The sequence below is a fragment of the Chrysemys picta genome, chromosome 2 (genome assembly GCF_011386835.1).
Source record: "Chrysemys picta bellii isolate R12L10 chromosome 2, ASM1138683v2, whole genome shotgun sequence".
Classification (NCBI taxonomy): domain Eukaryota; kingdom Metazoa; phylum Chordata; order Testudines; family Emydidae; genus Chrysemys; species Chrysemys picta.
In genome coordinates, this window is record NC_088792.1 from 107,162,992 (window position 1) to 107,178,338 (window position 15,347).

A 15,347-nucleotide genomic window follows, 5' to 3' on the forward strand; every position below is an offset into this window, starting at 1 on the left:
TTCTCTATGCATCCGAAGAAGTGAGGTTTTTACTCACGAAAGCTTATGCCCAAATAAATCTGTTAGTCTTTAAGGTGCCACCAGACTCCTTGTTGTTTTTGTAGATACAGACTAACACGGCTACCCCCCTGATACTTAAATATTTTAAGACTCACAATGAAATGGCAAGAATGGGCAATGCTGCCTTTGTGTGTGTTTTTAAGATGTGTCACATAAGCTTTCTCTACATTAAGAAGGGCTCCCCTCAGATCTTACCCACTTTGACCTACTTGTGCCAATAATGTGGCCAGGATGCACATTTCTTAAGAGGGGCTTTGAAATCTGTTGTTAAAACTAGACCACCACTGTATTAAAGTTATGCTCCATCTGTACACTGTGTTGTAATTGAAATCAATATATTTGAAAATGTAGAAAACGTGCAGAAATATTTAAATAAATGGTATTCTGTTATTAACAGTACAATTAATCACACAATTAATCACAATTTTTTAAATTGCTTGGCAGACCTATTTGCAACCAATCCTGCCACTTTATTTGAGAAGATAGTGTTGCCAGCACAGAGTGCCTGAGGCAAAGCAACAACGGTTTCGTTGCCCGGTGTGCTTTGCGTCAATAAACACACCAGGGGGAGAAGCAAACAACGTTTATTTGGGATCCCAAAGTGGTGCAAGGAGACAGGCAAGTCTCAAAACAGGCACATTAACAGGAACAGTTTTTCTTCTTTTATACATTTTGCAGTTAAGCCTCACCCCCCCCCCCTTTCCCCTCTAGCCCTCCCTTTCTCCCCCCCCATTCCTCCCTCTGCCCCTCCCGTCCCTGGTAATAGTTAAGTCATTCTTGGCAGCTATAAGCCTAGCTTGTTAGTAACTTCTTTAAACCGTTATCTTGTCCTTTTTCCCTTCAGCCAGAAACATGCAGGCCTCATTATTACTGCTTGAGCAGGGGGTTGCACACAGATAACTGGTTGCTTACATATTCCAATTGCACCTGGCTTTTGAGGTTGATTAGAGTTTAAACATGGAAGGATAGAGTTTGGTTCACTTAGGCCTATTGCAGGAAGGCTTCATTGACACTCAGTGGCCTTCCACCCTCCCGAGTTACCTAGGGTGAGGCCTAGCGACGTCAACAACTTCCTCCTTTGAGAATACTCAACAAGCTTTTGGCTGAGTTTTCTCATATTCTGTGGACAAGATATGATTAAGTGCTATGAAGCTGGGGTTTTCAATGAGAGGGTATGCCGGGATTTTTGAGGAACGGGGGGTGGCACAAAGCTTACGGAGGAGCATTTTAAAACAAGCAATTAGGAGGAGGGTGACCAGGCACAGTACCACACCAGTGAGGAGGAGACGCACAAGGCCACCCCCCAGTCCTCCTAGGTTGGGCAACCAACTTCAAAGGGAATCGAAAACTGTGGGTTTCCTTTCCTGGGCCTTCCACTGCTTGAAAGCCTGTTTGGCCGACAGGACGTGCTTGTTAATGTCCTGTGAGTTTTCTGGGACATAAGTACAACATTCATTCCCAATAAGGGCACACACCCCGCCCTGGAGGCTAAAACATAATCTAAGGCCTGTCTGTTTTGCAGGGACAGCAACCGGAGCTGGTATAGCTCTGAGTTAAGGCTCTTCTCTATGGCCAAGGTTTCATTGGCGAATGTGGTGAGAAACACAGAGAGCCTATGATAAAATTGGGTTAGCCGTTCCACCCCATAGGATGGGAGGAGGATCATACCCAACCTGTCTCCTTCCTTAATGGGCTCTGAGGTGGCATACAAAGATTTACGCTGCCTGGGGCGGCCAGGGGTTGTCCCTTAATGCATACTGGGATTTAATGGTACAGTTTTGTCACAAGGGGGTACCCGAGGTATTTCTTCCCCTACTGAACCATCCCCAACAGATATCTGACCAATTTTGGGGGACCACCCTCCAGGGTAACCCTGCTGCGTGGTGCAGGATTTGGGAGCATACTCAGCAGTTAGAGAGGTTAAACTCTTGGGCAAAGCAAACCTTCAAGGACTCATATGTGTTTTTGTTTCCAAGTTAGTAGGGATCCCTTTCCATCCCACATGTGCCTGGGGGAAACAGGAGGTAACGAAAGGAGTGTCCCTATGGCAAAGAGTACCACTGTGGCAGACCCTGGACCTGAACTCATGCTGGGCAGGTGACCCTAGGGCCTAACAATTACAATTCCTCAAATACCCACAAAATATCAATTACCAATAGTAGGCAGATTAAAAACAAAAGGACCAGGCCACCAGGTTAGGCCGGCCCTGTGAGAGTAAACACAACCAACGCTTAGAGTTTTCACGGGGAGTGCGCTGCGACTGTCCAAAGAGACCACAGGGCATTCCCAGCAGGCCTTATTGTCTTTTGAATAACAGTTTAAGTCTCAGGTCGTCGCTGGTAGTCTTTTTCCGTAGGCTGGACGGTCCACCGTTCAGGAGCGGGCACTGCCTTCAGACAGGAGTGATTGAATCCAGTTCTTGTGTCCCTTGACCTTTGCTGCTGTGTGGGAGACCAGCAGGACGGTGTGGGGTCCCTTCCACTTCTCTTGGAGAGGCTTGTCCTTCCAGGTCCAAACGAGAACGGAATCGCCTGGCTGCAAGGAATGGACAGGGGCATCCAGCAGGAGAGGCTGCAAATCTCTGGTATACCTGTGGAGAGAACAGAGAACAGCAGACAGAGAGCACATGTACTGAGATAAAAAGCCACACCCCATTTCCCACTTCCCTGCCAGAACCGGTGTACCGTTCATAGGCCATGCCCTTCCAAACATAATCTCGAAGGGACTGAGCCCTAACCTGCCCTTTGGGAGAGCGCGCATGTGGAGCAAAACAAGGGGTAAGGCATCAGGCCACTTAAGGGAAGCCTCTTGTCACACCTTTGAGAGGTGCCGCTTAAGTGTCTGATTTGTGCGTTCCACTACTCCACTGGCCTGCAGTCGCCATGGAGTGTGGAGCTTCCAGGGGATTTGCAGGGCATCCGATATCTTTTGAACAACTTGGGATGTGAAGTGTGTTCCGTTGTCAGATTCCATCCACTGGGGGAGTCCGAAGCGGGGAATGATCTCCTTGACAAATTTCAGAGCCACCGTCTTGGCAGTGTTGTTATGGCGTGGGAAGGCTTCAGGCCATCCGCTGAATCGATCCACCAAGATGAAAAGGTATTTGAATCCTTGGGTCTGGGGGAACTCAGTAAAGTCTATTTGCCAAACCAGCCCTGGGCCTGGGGTAGGTTCCAGAGTGGCTGGTGGCACTGACACTCCTGGTCGAGGGTTGTTCTTTTGGCAGACTAGACATTCAGCCCGTACCTGGGAGGCCAGGGGTCTAAGAGCCTCCCTGCCAGCGTATAATTCTTTGTTTCTTCACCAGGGTCAGTTCTTAATGTCTTTTGTAGTCAGGAATTCCTGGACTTTGTGGTTTCAATGAAGCAAGTGTTCCTTCTTCTCTTTTCCTGAAACAGTGTGGTTCAGCATCATACAGGGGAGAGGTTACTAGCACATCACCCTGTCTTTAAATAGGCTTATCATCAGTCGGAGAGTCCTCCCGAGGTGGAGGGGTCTTTTTACAGTGAGAAGCCTGGGTCCAGATGGGCAGTCCTTGGTACTTCACAGCGGTGTTGGTGGTTAACAGGACTTGGAAAGGGCCTTTCCAGTGTGGAGCCAAAGCAGTTTTTCGTTGATGGACCTTACGTAGACTCGGTCTCCTTGTTTCAATGAGTGGCAGGGCTGCTAGGATCTTTGGTTAGCACGTCTTTTTTCTGTGAGAAAAGAAACCTAACACATTTCATTAATGCCTGACAGTGTTTTGCAGATCTCATAGTTGCTTGGGCACATTCAGGCCCCCCCTTTTCTTGGCTGTCAGCCAAGTCTTAGCTCTGGGTAGTGTCCTTGGATGGTGCCAGCATCTTATCTTTGGACTGAGCTTGCTAGCTATATTTTTTCCCTCAGTTAACTCGTTCTGTTCTTTTTCCTGCTCTCCTTCTTGGCTTCTTTTAACTTACAAAGGAAACTTCCACTCTTCACTTATACACCTTTCCCCAACAATGAACACATACACATTGCCATTAGGGTGACCAGATGCCACAGATTAAATATCGGGACGGGGGGCGGGACGGGGGGGGGGAAGGCCGCGGGGGAGGGGGGCAGAGAAGAAAAAAGCCGGCGGCGGAGAGGGAAAAAAAAAAAAAAAACGGCCGGAGCACCCCCCAGCCGAGCCGCGCTCCGGGCCCTTCCTGCAGCTCCCTGCCCAGCCGTTCCCGGGCTCCGTCGCCCCGGCCCGCAGCAGGGGCTGCTCCGCTCCACCCCGCCAGGGCTGGGACACTCGCCCCCGCAGCCCCGGACAGCCCCTCTCCAGCCGCGGGGAGCTCGGGGACCTGGGCAGGGGGCGAACCAGGTAGCCGGGCCCGGCCCCTCCCGGCAGGAGCGTGTCCGCCTCCGACCCACCGCACTGCCCCGCGGGCTGCAGGGCTGGAGCAGCCTCCGCACTGCACTCCCGGCCCCGGGCCCTGAAGGCGGCGGTGAAGCCAAGCGGCTTGCCCTGGTGACCCTAAGTGAGCCTAGGGGGCGAGAGTCCCTCCAGGACGTCAAAATTGCTTGTTTGTCCAGTGTCCCGACCGCACATCGGTCGGGACGCGGGACAAACAAGCCAATATCGGGACAGTCCCGATAAAATCGGGACATCTGGTCACCCTAATTGCCATTATACACCCTTCCAGTAAAATAACTTCTATACAGAGCTTTGGAGCAACAAACCAGGACGAGCACACCCACTTTTGAGGAGTCCAACAAAGTTCACGAGGCTCACAGTGGCTTTAAGGCAAGGGATGAGACCCACAGCGGCAATTAACAAGTCATCCACATATTGCAGGAGGAGGACCCTGTCCTCATTGTCCCACTCCTCCAAGTCTCTGGCCAGGGCCTGGCCAAACAGAGTGGGGGAATTTTTAAATCCCTGGGCCCACACTGTCTAGCAAAGCTGCTTTTTAACCCTCCTTTTGTCTTCCCACTTGCTCCACTCTGGGGCTTGCATGGCTGAGGGCTCAATTGCAAGGGTCATTATCCAGGCATTCTCTGGGGGTAAGGTGAGGGTTATTTCATCTTGGGTGAAATGCAGGGTGGCTCCTAAGCGACAAAGCAGGTCCCATCCTAGTACAAGCGTTGGACAATCAGGGAGGTAAACCAGTTTGTGAGATAGAGTTCTGTTTCCCAAAGCACATTCCGCTGGGGCATATACTGGGCACTTGGTTCCTTTCCCTGTGGCACCCACCACAGTGAGGGACTCTGACACAGGCAGCTGCAGGGGTTGGTTTACGGCGGTTCGTGCAGCCCCAGAGTCTATTAAAAAGTCTATGTCCGAATCTCCCACCCGCATTTTTACTTGGAGTTCCAGGGGCAGGATAGTCCATCTTCCCTGACACCCCTATTCTTGATCCTTCGCTGTCATTATAGGGGTAGCTTCCCTTTCGGGGCACTCATTTTTCCAATGTCCCTCCTTCTGGCATATGGCACACTGGTTGCGACCCAGACACCTTTCCTGTGAGCCAGGGCGCCCACGTCCTCTTATTCCCCGGCCCCTTCCACCTTCCTGGAATTTTCCCCTGCCACCGGCCTGTACTGCTGTGACCATCATTTTCGCTTGCCTCTTTTCCTTTTCTTAAGACACAACCTGATTATGCTCCACCTCAGACAGCAGGGTCCGCATAAGGACATTACAATCATCCCAGTCAGGGTTACAGCTAGCCAGGCACCCTTCAAAGACCGAGATAAACTTGCTTGGGTTCGTAGAGAATTCCCCTGCCTGTGCCTTAAAGGCTGCTAGGTCCACCGGGTTAAAAGGCACATGGGTGTAAACCTGCATAGTAGTGGCCTGATTCCTATCTGAGCCATGTCTGGACACCATGGTCTCAGTGATCAACGGATAAAATTCCACCGAGGGGGCAATCTCTGGGACCTGAGACACCTTGTCTTTATATGGTGGGGGTGTGATAGCCGAAGGGGACACCGGACCTGCCATTACAGCTGTGGGGGGGTTCTGGGGACTAACAGTAGCTACTACCGAACCTGTCGGAGTCAAATTACACTTTTGCAAAATATCTAACCTATCTCTTAGCAACATAAACAACTGTACATACATATGTTCATTCCATTTACCCGTTTGCTGACAAAACAGAAGTAATTGAAGGATCGTGTTATAATTAAGTGATCCTTCCGGTGGCCACCTTTCCTGGTCCTCTAGCTGATATTGAGGCCAGTCTACTGTACAGAACCTTTTCAGTTTACTTTTAGTTATTGGATTTGCGCCAAACACTTTCCAATTCACCAGAATGCATTCCAAGGGTGTACACCTTGCCCTGTCTGCCATACTCTGTCCCTGCCCCATAGGGAGACACTGGGCGTCCCCAGGTCATAACAGGTAGACACTGGGCGTCCCCAGGTCAAGACAGATAAAGTCCCCACTGGACTGTTCCTACCTTATCCAAGGGTCCGGTTCTGCACCGTCGCCCTATCCATGGGACCGGTTCCCCACCGTCGCCCGCAGCTGCTTCTCCACTACTCGAGCGCATTGCACCGTTGTGCCCTCTGGGGTCGACCAAACCATGTCTTCGCCGAGGCCCCCGGTAAAGTCACCGGTGCGCGCTGGGCGTCGGTCGTCACCACAATCTGTCGACCTCCGAGAGGGGTCCGGGCAAGGCTAAATTTCAGCCTCGAGCCCCACGTTGGGCGCCAAAACTGTTGCCAGCACAGAGTGCCCGAGGCAAAGCAACAGCGGGTTCGTTGCCCGGTGTGCTTCGCGTCAATAAACACACCAGGGGGAGAAGCAAACAAAGTTTATTTGGGATCCCAAAGCGGTGCAAGGAGACAGACAAGTCTCAAATCAAGCACATTAACAGGAACAGTTTTTCTTCTTTTATACATTTTGCAGTTAAGCCTCACCCCCCCCCTTTCCCCTCTAGCCCTCCCTTTCTCCCCTCCAATTCCTCCCTCTGCCCCTCCCGTCCCTGGTAATAGTTAAGTCATTCTTGGCAGCTATAAGCCTAGCTTGTTAGTAACTTCTTTAAACCGTTATCTTGTCCTTTTTCCCTTCAGCCAGAAACATGCAGGCCTCATTATTACTGCTTGAGCAGGGGGTTGCACACAGATAACTGGTTGCTTACATATTCCAATTGCACCTGGCTTTTGAGGTTGATTAGAGTTTAAACATGGAAGGATAGAGTTTGGTTCACTTAGGCCTAGTGCAGGAAGGCTTCATTGACACTCAGTGGCCTTCCACCCTCCCGAGTTACCTAGGGTGAGGCCTAGCGACGTCAACAATAGTCTTCTTATGTCAGGCAACAAAGAGATCATCCTTGTAGAAGACACATTCGCTGATCCTGCAAGTTTTTCCACGTGGCTCAGCTTCCAGACTCAGGGCTAATGTAAAGGGCTGAGAGCGAGCATATATTTTAATAATTCTGCTTTGTGACTCAGCTTATATTAAGACAAAAGCCAAACACATAAGGGAACAGTTATGGGAATGTAAATAAATATCCAAGTGGCCTCACAGTTCATATAAATAAATGTACAAAAATAAAATATTTCATTACACATTCTATTTATAATAGAATATATGGAAATATACCTATCTCATAGAGCTGGAAGGGACCCTGAAAGGTCATCAAGTCCAGCCCCCTGCCTTTAGTAGCAGGACCAAGTACTGATTTTGCCCCAGATCCCTAAGTGGTCCCTTCAAGAATTGAACTCAAAACGCTGGGTTTAGCAGGTCAATGCTCAAACCACTGAGCTATCCCTCCCCCTTAAAAGCTTTTATGAAATGTGAGAATATTTAAATTTAAGTGAATATAATGTAACTGGCATATGCTTCATGCAAAAGGTCTCTTGTAAGGTATCATTACAAAGCTTATAATCTACTTAGTGTGATCATCCTATTTGTATAAATGTACCACTCTTGTATCTAAAACTAGAAATATAAAATATAACTCTGAGGGCCTATTGTAATTATGCAAAATGTGGGCCATTAATGGTGGTTTGGAATCTTGATGACTCCCATTAACTAGGACTATTGTCTGCAGATGGCTGTGTTTTACCCATGAGTCTTCCTGTATACCTGTGTGCTGGCAAGTGGGTAATGAAGTCTTGCAGTGACATGTGATCATGTCACCTGAACTGGAATCCATCTTTAACCTGGTCCTTTTCCAGTGACGGGGGGTGGAAACCCAGAGGGACAAAGGGTTCCTGCCTTATGCAAAAGATATATAAAGGGGTGGGACAGAACAGAGAGGAGGAGAGGAGCCATCATGAAGAATCCCCTAGCTATCACCTGAGCGGGAACAAGAGCTCCAGGGGAAAGAATTGTGCCTAGGCCTGGAAGGTGTCCAGTCTGAGAAAAAACGTACTGAAGCATCTCTGAGGGTGAGATTATCTGTATTCAGTTTGATTAGACATAGATTTGCACATTTTATTTTATTTTGGTTGGTGACTTACCTTGTTCTGTCTGTTACTACTTGGAACCACTTAAATCCCACTTTCTGTATTTAATAAAATCACTTTTTACTTATTAACTCAGAGTATGTATTAATACCTGGGGGAGCAAACAACTGTGCATATCTCTCTATCAGTGTTATAGAGGGCAAACAATTTATGAGTTTACCCTGTATAAGCTTTATACAGGGTAAAGCAGATTTATTTGGGTTTAGACCCCATTGGGAGTTGGGCATCTGAATGCTAAAGACAAGCACACTACTGTGAGCTGTTTTCAGGTAAACTTGCAGCTTTGGGGCAAGTAATTCAGACCCTGGGTCTGTGTTGGAGCAGACGGGAGTGTCTGGCTCAGCAAGACAGGGTGCTGGAGTCCTGAACTGGCAGGGAAAACAGGAGCAGAGGTAGTCTTGGCACATCAGTTGGCAGCTCCCAGGGGGGTTTCTGTGATCCAACCTGTCACAGCCTTAACTGTTCACTTCCCTTGTGTAAACTGTAATATTCCTGTACACATTCATTTTGGCCAAAGTTTTCAGATAGCATTTTCATGGGTGCAATGTTCTGTCCACAATTACTTTTGCCTTCAATTTAATAAATGCAGTCATTTAAGTCACTCATGTGGGGTGCACCGCAGTATTTAATTTTCTGCAGGCAAAATTTTCTACAATGATTGGTGGGGTTTTGTTATTCATTGAGCTTATTATGCCATCATTACTATCCTGAGCAGCCAGGGCTTAAATTCTCAGTGATTATTTCCCAGAGGCCTCACTCCCCCATTCGGGGCTCCGGGCTTTTGTCCTGCAGGTGGAAGGGAGCAACAAGGATCATGGCTTTAGCCCCGATGCCTCCCACGGGCTGAAGCCCTGAGCCCCAGCATGTGCCATGGGGCTGAGGTACTGGGGCTCCAGCTGGTTTGAAAATATTTACTGGAGCTAGGGTTGCCAATTTTCTAATCACACAAAACTGAACACCCTTGACTTGCCCCCTGCTCCACCCCCCCACTACCCTTCCCTGCCCCGAGGCCCCGCCTCCCGCTCACTCCATCCCCCCTCCCTCCATTGCTCGCTCTCCCCCCACCCTCACTTTCACCAGGATGGTGCAAGGGTTTGGGATACGGGAAGGGGTGAGGGCTCCAGCTGGGGATGTGGGCTCCGGGAGGGAGTTTAGGTGCATGAGGGGGCTCAGGGCTCGGGCACAGGAGGGGGTTTGGGGTGTGGGCTCTGGTTGGGTGGCACTTACCGCAGGCGGGTCCTGGAAGCAGCCAGCATTTCCCTGCAGCCCCTAGGCAGAAGGGCCAGGGAGCTCTGTGTGCTGCCTGCGCCCTCAGGCGCCGCCCGTGCAGCTCCCATTGGCCACGATTCCCAGCCAATGGGAGCTGCGGAGCCAGTGCTCTTGGTGGGGGCAGCACATTGAGCCCCTGCAGCCACCCCTGCACCTAGGAGCTAGACATGCTGGCTGCTTCCGGCGAACGTGTGGAGCCAGGGCAGGCAGGGAGCCTGCCTTAGCCCTGTTGCGCCGTCAACAGGACTTTTAGCGGCCTGGTCAGCAGTTCTGACCAGAGTCACCAGGGTCCCTTTTCAACAGGCTTTCCGGTCAAAAAACAGATGCCTTGCAACCCTAACTGGACTCTGTTGACAGCAGCAGTTCCCAAACTTTATTGGTTCACATACCACCTTCTTACAAATTTCTCCTTTTTGTGCACATTTTAGGCTTAAATAGATTTAAGATTTAATAGTAAGTATTTACGGACTCATAGTTTAAAAAAAAGTTTTGAATTTGGCTGGTGGACAGGTGCCTGGGAAAAATTAGAAGTGAAGGCAGTTTGGCTGGGGGAGTCTGGGCGGGTGGGTTAGAGGATGTGAGGTTAAGAGTTGGTTGGGAATTCTTAGACAAAATGTTTTTTTCCCCTCAGAAAATGCTGACATGTCAAAGCCAAAACATTTAATTGGAATATACTGGTGTTGGCAAAACTTTCATTGGGAAAGGTTTCTCAGATCCAGGTTGGAATTTCTGGCATAACCAAAGAGAGAGAGAAAGTCTCACTCCAAAATAGCTGAGTGGTCCAGATCTCTAGTCTGCCTGAATCAGACCAGGGACTTGAACCCAGGTCTCACACATCCCCATAACTAGTTATTGGCAGTGGGAGTTTTGAGTTTTTGTGAAAAGCTTCAAAAGGTCCCACTTTCATCCTAATGCAGAATGGGCTAATTCTCAGAATCTCAGTTTTGCAAGATAGGAAAACTTGTTTTCTGCTGTGACAGCTCCCCGGGTACACTCTAGGCTGGACACATCCGTTCAACAGACCCCTCTCCTCTTCACATTACATATCTCTGCTCATAACATCAGTGAATACTTGAAGGACATTGTGAACTAAGGGAAGTGGTCCCAGGCTGAAAGGAAATCCAGCCTGTAAATTAAGCATCTGGTAGCGTGAAAAAGAGGTTTGCTTCAAATCTTACTTAGCTTGGTAAAGTTTAGGAATTAGATTGTGGTTTTAGCTGTTTATTTCGTTAGTAACCAATTCTGACTTTTATGCCTTATCAGTAGGGCTCCGTGTCTGTCATGGAGGTTACGGAAGTCACAGATTCCATGACTTTCCACGACCTCTAAGACTTCTGCAGTGACCAGGTGCTGGAGCGGCCCTGGAGACAGCCACACCAGCTGCTGCTCGGGCAGCCCCTGGCAGCGGTCCTGGGGTGGCCGGAGCACCTGCAGTCTGTGGCCCTAGGCAGTGGTCCCTGGGCAGCATGCAGGAGCAGCCGTGGTCCGCTGGCCCTGGCAGTGGTCCCCAGGTGGCTGGCCGGAGCAGCTGTGGTCTGCGGCCCACAGCAGCTGGTGGCGCTGGCCCCGGGCCTGCCCCCGGCAGCTGGTGGCACTGGCCCTGATCACTTCCCCCTCCGCACCCCAGCAGCGGCCCCTCCGGATGCTCCCCCCCAGCAGTGGCCCCCCCATGCCCGCCTAAGATTTAGTCATGGGTATTTTTAGTAAAAGTCATGGACAGGTCAATTTTTGTTTATTGCACATTACCTGTCCATGACTTTTACTAAAAATACCCGTGATTAAATCCTAGCCTTACTGATCACTCATCACTTAACATCTATCTTTCTCTAGTTAATAAACTTGTTTTATTGTTTTATCTAAACCAATGCATTTTGCTTCGAGTGTTTGGGTACTTGCTACTCAGGTTAACAAAGGTTGGTGCATAATCATTTCCTTTGATGAAAGAACAGACTATTAATGAGCTTGCATTGTTGAGGAGTATGCTGTACAGTACAAGACACATATTTCTCAGGGTGCAAGGCTAGGACTAAGAAGTTGCTTGTGTCACCCTGTATGTAGTTCATGAGTGGCTGGGAAAGCGTTCTTGTAACTTTGCTGGGAGTGATTTTACATGCTAATGGCTGTGTGTGAGCAGAACCTGGAGAGGTTGCTTTTTCACATGTACCACTGGTAGGGAACCTCTGATCTACAGCATATTCAACTGTCCTATGCTATTTTATGCAGTGTAGTTGTAGCTGTGTCGGTCCCAGGATATTAGAGAGACAAGGTGGGTGACGTAATATTTCTACTCTGTTTTAGTGATAGTGGGCCAAATTTTGCTGCTGTTTACATCTTGTAACTCCACTACCTTCAGATTTCCCCCTCAGTTACACTCAGCTGATTTCACTGCAGTTGCTGCTTGGTCCAGAATTTGGCCTACTGGGTATAATGCCATCTCTAGTTTACAGAATTATAGGAATCACTAAGAGAAGATCAACATGTGGCTGTACATTTTTCAAAATGGTAACTACACCTATGCCCGGAGATGGATGCAAATTCATGAAAAGCCTGTTTATTGTCAGGATTTTTCAGAATGGTCTGAGAAAAGAGAGCGGTTCCTATGGGAACTACGATCTGCAAGTTTACACCTCTAAAGAAAATATGGAGTCAAATTCATTGCTGCTGAAAATAGGTGTATTGACTTCAGTAGAGCTGCTGCTGCTTAAGGAAGTTGGAAACTCTTAAACTTTTGATGGTATACACAGGACTGGCTCCAGGGCTTTTGCCGCCCCAAGCAGCCAAAAAACAAACAAACAAACAAAAAGCTGCGATTGCGGTCTGCAGCACTTCCGCCACGACTCTACTGCCGTCGCTTCTGCGGCAGCAATTCGGCGGCAGGTCCTTCCCGCCGAGAGGGAGTGAGGGACCCGCTGCCAAAATGCCACGGAAGAGCCGGATGTGCCACACCCTTCCATGTGCCGCCCCAAGCACCAGCTTGCTAGGCTGGTGCCTGGAGCTGGCCCTGGGTATACATAAAATGGAGAAGGCTGGAGAATAACAAAAGTAGACAATACAATGGCTTCATTTTTGTTTATTAATGTTTGGTTAACAGGCTTTGGATACAGATTTCAAGTAAAAGAGGCTTTCTATCCACACAACATACAACAAAAAGACACAGAGAATCTAAACATTTTCCAGCCAAAGTCAAGCGACTCCAGGTATTCAAGTTAGGCACTAACCATCATTTATGTTATTCTAGTGAGATTTTCCCCCCCTTACCTTCAATTTTTCAACTTTTTTGTTCTCACTTGTATGTTTTAGCTTCTGTCCTTGAGCATTTCAAGTGTAAGGGTGTCTAGCTGGTTTAGAACACAGTTATAGAAGACAAACTGGTGGGATGGGGGGGGAAGAGTAATATTGATAGCACTCACAGAATATGGTACCTTTGCAGTTTACAACAAAGAAAAATAACTGATGAACAGAATCCAGTACTAGAAGGCAAGAGGGAAACAGTAGAACTGTAATAATTTTAATGCAGACAAATGTATTACATATTAGCAATAATCAGTGTCTTAGAATATATTATAATCAGTAATTAAATATATTTTAATCTACTATCACAGTAAGAATGTACATATTGTACTAGCTAAGAAAAATCTGCAAAGTTATTCAAAATTGCCTGATTAATTTTATTTTTCCCCTCATCTAGCAACTACATTATATCCTGTGGAATTTGGATATTCTGCTAAAGTGCTCTTACTAGGCTTCATAGTCATCATCAATGTTAAACAACATGAATCACCACAGATTGTGTCAGCTTGTGAACAAAAGGCACAATGGATCTGGGTTCACGCATTGACCTAACATTGGTTTCCAGAAGCCATTTCACCCACGAATAGATTTTATAGCTGCATAAGAGGAACACCAGGGTTATGGTGTTTCTTCTAATCACCTAGTTTTCACAAATGATGCTTTTGTTCTTGAATTGATTACATGGCCGATTTTTTTTCCAATAAAGTAAAGTCAACACTTCAAGGCAACAATTATACCTCCCTTAACTACCCACCCTTTACCTTCCAAGGCAAAATAGGGCACAGGAAGGTGTGGAAAAAAACCCTTCACCATTTCCTTATGAATTATAACAAGTCACCTCACCTCTGGAATTTAGAAACAAGTAAATATGAAACCCAGATTTCCGCTTGCTGCTAAGTCAGGGGCACTGTAAATCTACAGACCTTTCATTCCTTGTTTTAAAAAAAGCAATTGGAGCAAAATCTTTTATTATTTAAAAAAAAATATTTTTACTACATTTAGAATATTTCAGTTATAAAAATGGCTATACTTTTTTCAAAATGATTACTTAGTGTTTGAATTAGAGCTGCATGGAAACAACTTTTTGGTGAAAATGTATTTGTTTCTCAATGAAATTTAATTTTGTCAGAAATGTTCCGACCCGGTCTAGTAAAAACTCATTATTATGCATTTCCCATTCAGTTACTATGAGACAGGTTTTAATTTCAGTTACAGTAGTAAATCCAGGCAACGCCACTGATTTCTGTGGAATTATCTCCGATTTACCCTATCCTACCCAACATTATAATCTGACTTGTCTTGTCCTGCACAGAGCTGTTTATCTACTTACTGCACAAAAATATTGGTCCATCTGGTGGAGGAGCTGTAATTCTTCTCTGGTTACCAGACACAAGTGTTTTCTAATGTGAAGTTTGTAAAAATTATTTCAGTATGGGAGACTTATTGGCTAGGAAGCCAGAAGACAAAGCAGCTTCCTTTGTTTTGAGACCAGAATAATGTATTTTTTTAAGCAAACACTTAAGAGGAACAATATGACATCTAAAATCCTCAGCTTCACTCAGTCTGTTGATCATCTATATACAGTGCACCACATTCTGTGCTTATATACCCTTATAATTTCACTTGAACTCAATGAAGTTACTCTGAATTTATAATAGAGTAGCCAAGAGCAGTGTTTTGCACAGTGGCTCAGTCACCTGCCTGAATGTTGCCTGGGTTTTCAGACTATTTACCACATCTTCCTTTTCTTTGTTGCATTTGAAATCAGTTTTTTTTTTTAACATCCAGATCCAGGGAATTCTAGCTCCTTTGATATCCATTTATTCTTTTAGTTTACCCCAGAAATGGCAGTCTGGAATTCATATTTTAAATAAGAGTCTTAATAAGATCAGTGGTCCTGGGGCCCATCCCCTGCAATATCAAAGGCCTGGTCCCCACTAAGCCCCCACTTTGGACTAAGGTACGCAAATTCAGCTACGTTAATAACGTAGCTGAATTCGAAGTACCTTAGTCCGAACTTACCGCGGGTCCAGACGCAGCAGGAAGGCTCCCCCGTACTCCTCTTGGCGAGCTGGAGTACCGGCGTCGACGGCGAGCACTTCCGGGATCGATCCGGGATCGATTTATCGCGTCTTAACCAGACACAATAAATCGATCCCAGAACATCGATTGCCTGCCGCCGGACCCTCCGGTAAGTGAAGACATACCCTAAGTTTTATAGGGTAACATAACGAAGGAGTGCTTGAACTGCACATTTCTTTTATTCTGTGGGTTTATCGGAATCGTAGGCACATATTTTCAAC

The 15,347-nt window shown here is 47.3% G+C and overlaps 1 long non-coding RNA gene across 1 annotated transcript; it reads right to left on the reverse strand.

Annotated features, from left to right (window-relative positions):
• Positions 1-628: 628 nt before the first annotated feature.
• LOC135981431 (uncharacterized) lies at positions 629-6,879 on the reverse strand. The gene is made up of 2 exons (XR_010598447.1): positions 6,468-6,879; positions 629-2,650 (listed from the first exon to the last, which is right to left on the reverse strand). It is a non-coding gene; the product is annotated as an uncharacterized LOC135981431 (long non-coding RNA).
• Between the last annotated feature and the right edge of the window lie 8,468 nt (positions 6,880-15,347).